This window comes from Heloderma suspectum, chromosome 2, assembly GCF_057233095.1.
Source record: "Heloderma suspectum isolate Gila_16-S chromosome 2, 16-S_ref, whole genome shotgun sequence".
In the NCBI taxonomy this organism is placed as follows: Eukaryota; Metazoa; Chordata; class Lepidosauria; order Squamata; family Helodermatidae; genus Heloderma; species Heloderma suspectum.
Window position 1 is genome coordinate 121747411 of NC_139459.1, and position 12122 is coordinate 121759532.

Genomic DNA, 12122 nt, shown 5'->3' on the forward strand with positions numbered 1-12122 from the left:
AAGGTTGTTCGGGGAGAAATTCTCTGCCCCCCCACCCCCTCCCGGGATAGGACTTACCTTTCACGAATGTCGCTCCGGGCGGCGGGTCCCGGCGGCGGTTCGGCAGGTCTTCTTCAGGGGCGGGGGTGGCAGCCGGTCTTTCGACCAGCTGCTGCCGCCGCCATTACAAGAAAAGTTAAAAAAAAAACACGCCCCTGTGATAGGCTACGTAACAATTAACGTAGCCTATCATGGCTAGATTTGCAAAGTTAGCCGTGATAGGCTACGTTAATCATCACATAGCCTATCACGGATGACTTTGAAAAAAAAAAAAGCCCGTACGCAAATGGCGGCCCCCATAGGGAGCCGCCATTCGCGTTCCTTATTTAGTCCCTGTAGTCTACCTAAAGATTTACGTAGCCTACGGTGAAAATAAGGGTAACACAAATAGCTGTACCTGTACGAGGGCCAAGAAGCAACTGTATGAACCAGACATGGAACAACTGATTGGTTCAAAATTGGGAAAGGAGTACGACAAGGCTGCATATTGTCGCCCTGCTTATTTAACTTATATGCAGAGTACATCAAGAGAAACGCCAGGTTGGATGATTGACAGGTTGGAATTAAAATTGCTGGGAGAATTATCAACAACCTCAGATACGCAGATGATACCACCCTAATGGCAGAAAGCGAAAAGGATCTCAAGAGCCTCTTGTTGAGGGTGAAAGAGGAGAGTGCAAAAGCTGGTTTGAAACTCAACATTAAAAAAACGAAGATCATGGCATCTGGCCCCATCACTTCCTGGCATATGGAAGGGGAAGAAATGGAAGCAGTGACAGATTTTATTTTCTTGGGCTCCAAGTTCACCAGAGATGGTGACTGTAGCCATGAAATTAAAAGATGCTTGCTCCTTGGGAGGAAAGCTATGGCACACCTAGACAGCACAGTAAAAAGCAGAGACATCACCTTGCCGAACAAGGTTCGTGTAATCAAAGCTATGGTTTTCCCAGTAGCAACGTAAGGCTGTGAGACCTGGATTATAAGGAAGGCTGAGCGCCGAAGAATTGATGCTTTCAAACTGTGGTGCTGCATAAGACTGTTACGAGTCCCCTGGACTGCGTGGAGGTCAAATCAGTCCATCCTAAAGGAAATCAACCCTGACTGCTCATTGGAAGGACAGATACTGAAGCTGAAGCTCCAATATTTTGGCCACCTAATGCGAAGAGAAAACTCTGGAAAAGACCCTGATGCTGGGAAAGACTGAAGGCAAAAGGAGAAGGGGACGGCAGAGGATGAGATGGCTAGATCGCATCACCAATGCAATGAATATGAAGTTGAGCTAGGGATGTACGGAAGTCACTTACCTGGTCCCGCAGCTTGCTTCGCGGTGGGGGGGAGGCGCTTCGGTTCTCCCCCCAAAGTTCAGGCCGGGGGGGAGGCGCCCCATCTCCCCGGCCGCGAAATACAAAGTGAAAAAAAAGCACAAAAACCTGTGATAGACTACGTAACTATTTACGCAGCCTATCATGGCTGACTTTGGAAATCTAGCCGTGATAGGCTACATTAATCGTTACGTAGCCTATCATGGGTGTTTGTTTTTTTTTACTTTATTTTGTCATGGCGGCGGCGGCGGCAGCCGGTCAGAAGACTGGCCGCTGCCCCTGCCCCTGCCGAGCCTCCGCCGAACCGCCGCTGGGACCTGCCGCCGGGAGGGACATTTGCAGGAGGTAAGTCCCATCCCGGGGGGGTGGTGGGGGGTGGCGGAGAATTTCACCAACAATTTTGGGGGGCCGAAAATTTTGGCATTCGGCCTCCCCGAGATTCGGGGAGAAATTCTCCGCCATCCCTAAGTTGAGCACGCTCCGGGAGAGAGTGGAGGACAGCAAGGCCTGGCGTGCTATGGTCCATAGGGTCACGAAGAGTCTGACACAACAAAAGGACTGAACACCACCAACAACAACAATGGTAATTTTAGAAATGTGATGTTTTTAATGTTGCATTTTATTGTTTTGAACTGTTTTTATTGTTGTACATCGACCAGAGTACCTGGGTGGCCAGCCAGATGGGCGATTAATGAATTAAATAAATAAATAAATAAATAAATAAATAAATAAAATATTTGCAGTCTTGAATAATTGGAGGACAACAAAACAGTTATGGTGGCCACTGGTCCTTTTTTACAGTGGACAGTCCTCAGTTTGAAGCACTGACAAAAGTTGTTCTCTATTTGTAGAGCTATACTGTTTAATTCCATTTAAAGATAAAGGACCATAAGGACTATGGCCATCAGTAGGGATGGGGGAGAATTTCTCCCCGAAACTTTGGCGGGGCGAGTGCCAACGCATTCGGCCCCCCGAAATCGGTGGTGAAATTCTCCGCCACCCCCCACCACCCCCCCGGGATGGGACTTACCTTTCACGAATGTCCCTCCCGGCGGCGGGTCCCAGCGGCGGTTTGGCGGGTTTTCGTCAGGGGCGGGGGCAACAGCCAGTCTTTTGACCGGCCGCCGCTGCTGCCATTACAAGGAAAGTAAAAAAAACCCAAAACCCATGATAGGCTATGTAACAATTAACGTAGCCTATTACAGCTAGATCTCCAAAGTCAGCCATGATAGGCTACATAAATCATTACGTAGCCTATCACGGGGGTGGTTTTTTTTTTTTACTTTTTTTTTCGTGGCCGGGTAGACGGGGCGCTTCTACCCAGCCTGAATTTTGCCGGTGAGGGATGGGGTGCCTCCCCCCCCTTGCCTGAACTTTGGGGGGAGAACCGAAGCGCCTCCCCCCCACCGCGAAGCAAGCTTCGAGAACAGGTAAGGGACTTTCGTCCATCCCTAACCAAGAGACTGAATAGTCCAACCGCTTGATTAAAACTAAGGAATGGTGGAGAAATCCACCACAGGTCCACGGACATCTTTAGAATCCAGTCCCCCGGAGTCTGTGGTGGAACGGACTCCTCTCCCCCGCCACCCCATGAACTAAGGTTGGGACAGACCCTACCTGGTGCCAGCTGGTCTGGGTCTGTCCTCTTTGTTCCACAGCCATCTGCGGACGCAAATGGCATCTGGCATAGCAGACGCCATTTGAGTCCCTGCCCTTTGCCATGATTGGCTACATAAATATTTATGTAGCCAATCAAAAAAGAGCAGGGACGCAAATGGTGTCCCCTACGCCAGATGCAATTTGGGGCCGCAGCCCGGCAGCGGACGGAAGTCCGGCTGTGGACGGCCCTTGCCAGCGGCTCCACGGACTTGCCACAGAACAGAACTGGCCAGGGAGGATTCCAGGGGGAGGGACAGTTCGTCCCCCCCCAGCGGACCCCGGAGCAGACTGGTAAGTGGGGTTCGTACACCCCTATTAAAACTTAGAAAGAGAAAGCAGGCAAACTAGAGAAAGATGCTTGCAGAACAGCCGTGGAAGCTAGACAGCCTAGACACAAACAATATGGGGCAAGGAGCTTGGCATAATGTGACCCTTTTGTTATACCAGCTGCACTGACTGCCAGTCCACTTGAAGTGTGATTCAAGGTGCTGGTTATTTTTTTAAAGCCCTAAATGGTTTGGACACCATTACTGAAAGGACAGCCTCCCTGCCACATGAATCTGCCTGCCCTCTGAGATCATCTGAGGTAGCCTCTCTGCTTCTGATCTTCTTTCCATGGCTTCCTGAGAGGAGGAAAAGGGAGAGGGAGTGCACGGGCCCAAGACTCACCCCAACACTAAACTAGGGGTCCAGGACCTCAGGCCTGGGGCCACGTCTGGCCTGCCTGAGGTATCAATCCAGCCCTCCAGGGTTCCCCAGGTGGCCATGATGACCCTTTTCCTCAACCACCAGTCATTTGCTGATTCCCCAGCATATGTGTGCAGTTCTTTCCTCATTCTAAAAGGCTAAAATGCCTCTCCTAAGGCTTAGTTACTGTGGAAATAAGAGCTTTAAGCTAAAATATGCTGGCATTTTTGGTCCAACCCCTTTTACCTTTGGCCTCACCCACCACTAGAATGTGCCCCCTAAGAGCTTTCCAAAGAAGGAATTTGGTCTTCAGTTTGAAAGAGGTTCTGATCTGAACCCGTTAACTAAAGCAGGCTACAGTCCTGTTGGCATTCACCCCCTGAGTCCATTTTTAAAAGGAGTGAGATGATGCTGGAACATGAAAATGCATGTGCTTTTGAGTAAAAATGTCCCAAACCAGCGATGCAAATGATTCCCCCCTCTCCTGAAACTATAGTGAATTGTTTTCATTAAAAACTCAGGAAAAAAGTGGTGGTGGGGATTGCTGCTGGCATTTTGCCAGGATTTGTCAGTAAAATAATTTAATTATAACCCAGAGATATTTATCCAAGTGCCAACTCTGTGTGAAAGAACATAAAAGAACTTAACAACTTCAGTTTGAAAGTGGTGAAATTCCACTGACATTTTGTCAAATGATGGCAAGTGCGTGTGTGTGTGTGTGTGTGTGTGTGCGCGCGTGGCAGGCGGGGGGCGGGGTTGTCGAAATCATACCCTATGAACATTCACCCACTTTAGTCTCCAAACAAGCTGGCTCCAAGTGTTCACACTATAAATGCTGGAAGTGTCAAACCAATTTTACTGGATTATTATAGTTTGATAAGCTTTAGAAATTGAGCTAGTGTATCTTAAAGGACACCTTTTTAAGTAGCCTCCTGGAAAAAGTAAATAGGCTTAACGGATGTGTAGCTAATATGTTTATTCATTTATGTATTTAAACTGTTTTTATCTCCTCAGCCGAGGCTCCTGGAGCGGCTTACATGCAATCAGTAAAACAAGACAGTCCCTGAGTCTAAAGAGTTGTGACACATGAGGAGGAAGAGATGGGAAAGGAAATGGGAGAGCAATGAGTAGACCTGTGGCAGGGATGGTGGAATGGCCCCTCTGGCTTCCCCTCTCCTCTCCCTCTGTATAGCCTGCTGGAATGGCTGCTGGTGGAGAGATATATTAAGAGCAGCAATGATCATTGTGTGTGCATCAAAAGTGCCTTATATAATAAGCTGATTATATGACCTGGAAAGGACATGGGTGTGTGTGCGCGTGTGTGTTGGCAGAATTTACCCTGGGATGTTTTAATGCTATCACAAATCTTTATTAATTAGACGATTAAGACAGCAGTTGGCTTAGTGAATCAGCAGGCATTGTGAGGGCTTTAGCAGGTTCCATGCAACAGATGCTAGGAAAAGCCATATTTATTGGCATAGTAAAAGGAGAGGAAAATGTGCTTAGGTATGCTGGAGAAATTTGAGATGGACTAAAATAAGCTCAGATTTCTAAGAATCCAACCTGCGGAATCCGCTGCAGAGCAACCCACGCAGGGTACACCGGGTCTGTGGACTTTCGGATTTTTTTTTTACTTTCCCGAAATTTACACGTATAAATTCGTAGGAAAATACAGTACATAAGTTTCTGCTGAGGAAACGTTGACTGGAATGGGGGACAATACGCTCCATGTTACATACTGGGTAAATTATGTAAATACGTACGTAATTATTTATGTATTTTCCCTAGGGATATCAGAGAATTCCGCCACGGATCTCGGTGAGGCCAAATGCCAGTGCATTCGGCCCCCCGAAATCTGTGGTGGAACGGCCTGCCCCCCCGCCCCCCCATGGATCCCCCCCGGGACGAGACTTACCTGGGGAGGACCTTCCGGGTGGCGGCGGCTCTGGCGGTGGCTCCGGTGGCGGCGGCAGGTGGTCTTCTGACCAGCTGCTGCTGCCGCCATTTCCAGGCTTGTGGGGGGGGGGGGGAGACATGATAGGCTACGTAAAGATTTACATAGCCTATCATGGTTGGGGGGGGTTAAAAAAAACATGTACGCAAATGGAGGTGGCTACAGCTGCCATTTGCGTTCCTTCTTTTTACCGTCTTAATCTACGTAAATATTTACGTAGACTATGATGGTGAAAATCAAGGGGAACGCAAATAGCGTAGCGGGCGCTATTTGCGTCCCCTTTTGATTCGCCATTTTAGCCTACATAAAGATTTATGTAGGCTAAAACGGTGAATGAAAAAGGGATGAAAATAGCACCCGCTACGCTAGTTGAGTTCCCCTTGATTTTCGCTGTCATAGTCTACGTAAACATTTACATAGATTAAGACGGTCAAAAATAAGGAACGCAAATGGTGGCAGCCATAGCCACTGCCATTTGCATACGCGGTTGTTGTTGTTTTTTGTTTAGTTTTGTTTTTTACCCAGAGCCCTCCGCAGCTGGAAATCTAGCTGCGGACAGCTCTGGCCTGGCCAGGCCAGGCCTGGCGGGCTGCTCTGCGGAGCTTCTGCGGAGCACAGGCATCCATTCGAGGATTCTAGGGGGAGGAACGGAGCACCTCACCCCCGGCCAGGATTCCGGGGGGAGGGATGGAATGCCTCCCCCCCCCCATCAACATAATCCACGAAAGGTAAGTCACTTTCGTGCATCCCTAATTTTTCCTCATGACAAAAAAAATATTTGCATCTATCTGTGGGCAGACGACAGAACAAAAGGCACCTGACAATCCATGAAACACAGGCAGAGTGGATTTTACACAGCCCGTACATCCCTAAATGTGCTGTGGATGGCATAAGGACAGTGAGTTAGAATCATTCAAAAGTGGTCCTTGATTGGTCCAACATAGAGCTGGATAAGTCCTTCCCCACAGCAGAGTGGTATTTATGGTGCTTGGATGTGGTTGACTTTTTTTTAATGCACAAACACACTAGGGATGGCGGAGAATTTCTCCCTGAAACTTCGGGGGGCCGAGCGCCAACGTGTTCAGCCCCCCGAACAAGTTTCGGGGAGAAATCCTCAGAACCCCCCCGCCCCCTGCACCCCCCCCCCCGGGACGGGACTTACCTTTCACGAATGTCCCTCCCGGTGGCGGGTCCGGCCGGCGGTTCGGCAGGTGTTCGAGCGGGGCGGGAGCGGCAGCTGGTCTTTCGACCGGCTGCCGCCGCCGCCATTGCAATGAAAGAAAAAAAAAACACCCCCTGATAGGCTACGTGACGATTCACGTAGCCTATCACGGCTAGATTTGCAAAGTCAGCCGTGATAGGCTACGTCAATCGTCACGTAGCCTACCACGGGTGACTTAAAAAAAAAAAAAAGCGCGTACGGATAATGGCGGCCCCCATAGGGAGCCGCCATTCGCGTTCCTTATTTGGTCCCTCTAGTCTACGTAAATGTTTACGTAGACTACGGTGAAAATAAGGGCAACACTATTTGCGTTGCCCTTATTTTCGCCGTAGTCTACGTAAACATTTACGTAGACTACAGCAACTAAATAAGGAACACGAATGGCGGCTCCCTATGGGGGCCGCCATTAGCGTACGTGCTTTTTTTTTTTTTTTAAAGTCACCCGTGATAGGCTACGTGGCGATTGACGTAGCCTATCACAGCTGACTTTGCAGATCTAGCCGTGATAGGCTACGTGAATCGTCACGTAGCCTATCAGGGGGCGTTTTGTTTTTTTTAAAAAAAACTTTCGCGTTCACGGCCGGGCGAGGCGGGAAGCCTCCCCCCCCGTCCTGAACTTCGCGGGGGGAGCAGCGAAGCTCCTCCTCCCCACCGCGAACGTCCTTCGACGACATGTAAGGGACTTTCGTCCACCCCTAAAACACACACACACACACACACACGCACAGAGACGCCACCACCACCATCACCACCACAATCAAAAATCTGCATTTATACTCTTCTTAGGGATGTTAGAGAAATCTGCCATGGATTCAAATGAGGCTGGATTCTTTGGAATCTGGCCTCAGGAATCCACGGTGGATTGGCCCCACTTTCCTCCTCTCCTGGAGGATTCCATGCAGGACAGAAGGGCTGCCTCTGCGCCAATCACGATTTTTTTTTTTTTAAGGCGATCGGCAGGATGTGACCATAGACTTATATGCAAAATAGAGCCATGGATTTTGCATATAAGTCTGTGTCCATAGGCTTATATGCATGATTCACAGCTCTATTTTGCATGTAAGTCTATGGGCACATCCTGCCGATCGCCTTTTTTTTTTTTTTTAAAGCCATGAATCTTGTGTGTAAGTCTACACAGAGATATACAGAAGACTCGCAGCTCTATTTTGAGTATATGTCTATGGGCACATCCTGCCAATCACCTTTTTTTAAAAAAATGGCAAACGGTCCCGAGGTGAAGGGCTCCAGTTGAAGGTAAGTGGCAGCCCTCAGCTCTGCGGAATCCTCGCAGAGTGGAGGTGCTCCGTGAGGATCCCAGGGGGAGGAACGGATTGCCTGCCCCCCCCCTTGGATTCCTCACCAGAACAGATGGTGAGAAATCTGTACATCCCTAACTCTTCTAAAACAAGACTGATCTTTGGAGAATTTTCCCTCTTGCCCTCAGTGCTGCTTCATCCCACTAAATACTCTTAACTGTGGCAACCCTTGGGATTTTTGTTGTTGGTGCCATAACTGTCATGGACACACAAGCAAACTAATCAGAATGTAAGAAGAGGCCTTTAGACTGAGTCTGACTATTGGTCCATCTAGCCCAGTATTGTCAACACTGATTGGCAGCAATGGCTCTCCAGGGTTTCAGGCAACCCTATGTTTCCTAGCCCTTTGTGGAGAAGCCAGGGATTGAACCTAGGACTTTCTGCATAGGGATGGGTGGATTCCCTACCTGCCAGTACATGGGGAATCTGCCTGCGGTGGGGAGGTGATCCGTTCCTCCACCTGGAATCCTCTTCAGCTGGCTCCTCTCCACAGCGATTCCACAGAGCTGCTGGCCAGCTCCAAAGAACCAGCGATACAGCCACCATGCTGTATCACTGGCTGAGGGGTATTGACTAGGGATGTAGGAAAATCACTTACCTGTTCGCGGATTATGCTGATGGTGGGGGGGGGAGGCACTGCGTCCCTCCCCCCAGAATCCTGGATGGGGGGAAGGCGCTCCGTTCCTCCCCCCCCCGGAATCCTCCTTGGCTGGCTCAGCGGCCAGCCAGGCCCAGCCAGGCCAGAGCTGTCTGCAGCCGGATTTCCGGCTGAGGAGGGCTCTGGGGAAAAAGAAAAACAAAACGCGTATGCAAATGGAGGCGGCTACAGCCACCACCATTTGCATTCCTTATTTTTGATGTCTTAATCTACATAAATATTTACGTAGACTAAGATGGTGAAAATAAGGGGAACACAAATAGCGTAGTGGACGCTATTTGTGTTCCCCTTATTTTCGCCATCTTAGTCTACGTAATTATTTACGTAGACTAAGACGGCCCAAAATAAGGAACGCAAATGGCGGTGGCTGTAGCCGCCGCCATCTGCGTAAGCTTTTTTTTTTTTTTACCCAGACGTTTTAGGCTATGTAAAAACGTACGTAGCCTATCACGTGGGTGTAAAAAACCAAACAAACCTGCAAATGGCAGCGGCGGCAGCCGGTCAGAAGACCAGCCGCCGCCGCCGCCGAAGACGCCGCTGGAGCCGCCGCCGCCCAGAAGATCCACCCCAGGTAAGTCTCATCCCGGGGTGAACTGCGGGGGGGGGGGCAGGCTGTTCCGCCACAGATTTCGGGGGGCCGAATGCACTGGATTTGGCCTCCCTGAGATCTGTGGCAGAATTCTCTGCCATCCCTAGTATTGACTGCGGACGCAAATGGCTGCATTTAGCTTAAACTAAGACCTTTATGGCTGCAAATGGCAGCCTGGATGCCATTTCCATCCCTGCTTTTCATTCACATGATAGGCTATGCAAATATTTGCATAGCCTATTGCGTGAAAAAACACAGCTGCAAATGGCATCCAGGACATTTACCACTGCATTTACCTTAAACTAAGACCTTTATGGCTGCAAATGGTGTCCTGGATGCCATTTGCATCCACAGTCAATCCCCTTCAGCCAGCAATATGGCATGGTGGCCGTATCGCTGGCAATCCAGAGCCAGAGGATCCGGCCAAAGAGTATTCCACGGGGAGGCGGAGGTAAGTGTTCCATTCTGCCACAGACTCTGGAGGGCCGGATTCTTTAGAATCCAGCTTCATTGGAGTCCATGGCAGAATTCTCCACCATCCCTACTTCTGAGTGCAAATGAATTCCCACTTACTGGAGAGCTGCAATTTGTGGGGGCGTGAAGTCCCGGCAGCGAAGGGAGGAAAGGCTGGTGAGGAGCAACCGCTGAGCCGTAATGTTGGCACCTTCCCAAAAGGCCTGCTGAGCCAATCAGTGCTCTGATGGGCTCAATGGGGGTGGGGCCCAAGGGGCAGACCCACCGGAGTGAGATTTCTCTCCTTTGTTCTCACACCAGTTCAACCTGAGGCCCCTAAAAGCAGGCCTCCCACATGCCTGCAGTATTGCAGTCACTGACTTCCCCACCCACCCATTCCAGGTAGCAAGATGTCTTGCAGTGGCAGAAGTAGTTGCAAGTTAATGGGGCTAGGAAGGAATTTTACCTGCTCACCAATTGGCAAAGATGGTGCAGGGGTGTTGTTGTTTTTGACTCCTCCACTGCAAGATTAATTCCATTGAAAATAAATTCCATCATCTAGATGTCAGTAAATTCTCTGTGTAAATTCTTCAGTTTATAACATTTGTCACAACTATGCAGGTGTGATGGGTTGCTGGGCTGGATCCACTGGTGAGAGAGACTGGGATTGGTCTCTCCACTCTCCCATGGTGGGGATTCCAGTGGTGGATCTTTTGGGACATGGCAGCAAGACCAGCCCATGATGGGGGGGAGGTGAGCTGGCCACGTCTGGGGTGGTTACAAGGGCTTCACATTAGCGTTCCACATCATGATGTGACCCTGGACCTGCCATCCACCATCAGTACTCCCTGGCATGCAGGCCAGGAAGGGGGAATTGATCAGCAGCTGGGCTGGCTGATGACCAGATCCATGCCCTATGCTGCCGCCAAGCCAATTCAGTGACAGTGCATGAAGTTGTGCCAATTTATTATCACAGCTAATTCCGCATGTCTAATTTGTTCTCTTCCCTTTGCCACCCAGGCCCAACTAAACACTGCCCATACAGAGCAAATGCTGTACCACTGAGCTACAGCCTTTCTCCATAGAGGGAGGTTCATGGAGGCTGAAACAGACAATAAAAGCAAACAGCACAGGAGATCTTGGAAGTGGCGGGGGGCAGAGGGAGCTAGAGACCTCCCCCCTCACCCCTAGATTGGCCTTTAGGGGCTGGCACACACCCTAAAGATGATCCAGCAGCAGCAGAAAAACAGGGGAGGGGAGGGAGAGACTACTGTTATTGTCAGGGTTAATTGATAAAAGAGAGTGAAAGATGCAAGCTGTTTCCTAGTACCCAGCAACTAACTGTGCTTTCTTGCTTTCTATAGATGGAGGAACCCAGCTGTGCTGAAAGTTAATGTGTGAGGAGGGGGGTGGGTGACAGTGAAGAGGACAAGGTCTGAACAATAAGCTCATTTTTCTTTCATTTTATAATATTCATAAATTGTGTCTTTTCAGTACAGTTGGGATGCCTTTTCAGTTTAATTTTTAATTTAATATTAGATCACTTTTAGTCTCCCCCACACACAGACACACACAATGTGACTGGGGTTGCTGAACAGCAGTATGGGCAAGTGAAGTCAAGGGCAGTGAGACCAAAGGAAGAGGAAATAGTTCTAAAAGGAAGCATCGAAAAAGAAGCATCGACAAAGGTACTAAATAGTAGGGCTTTGCGGCTTCTGAGGTGGGCCCAATCTGGCGCAGGCAGATTCAGGGGGCTCCTGACCCACCACAGCCCCGAACCCCAAGTGGGGTTCGGATGGCAAACCCTGCTTTGGATCCCCCCCTGACACCCCCAGGCAACCCCCCAACTCCTTACCTGGGCCACCTCCTCCTCTGCTACCACCGCAGCCATCACCTTCTCCATTGCTGTGCTGCCGCTGCCTTCCCCACTGTGCCACCACTGCCACCGCCTTCGCCACCTTCACTGCCAGCACTGCTGCCCACTGCTGCTGTCTTTGCTGCCGCCACCTCCTGAGGCCTGGACACGCGGCAACTTGTCTTCTTCCAGGGAGTTGCCATTTTAGAAATGGCAACCTCCTGGAAATTCCAGGAAGCTGACATTTTAAAAATGGCGACTCCCTGCAAGAAGAGTCGCCACACGTCCAGGCCTCAAAAGATGGTGGCAGCGGTGGCGGCAGCGGTGAAGGCAGCGGTGAAAGCGGGAACAAAGTGGCAGTGGCAAAG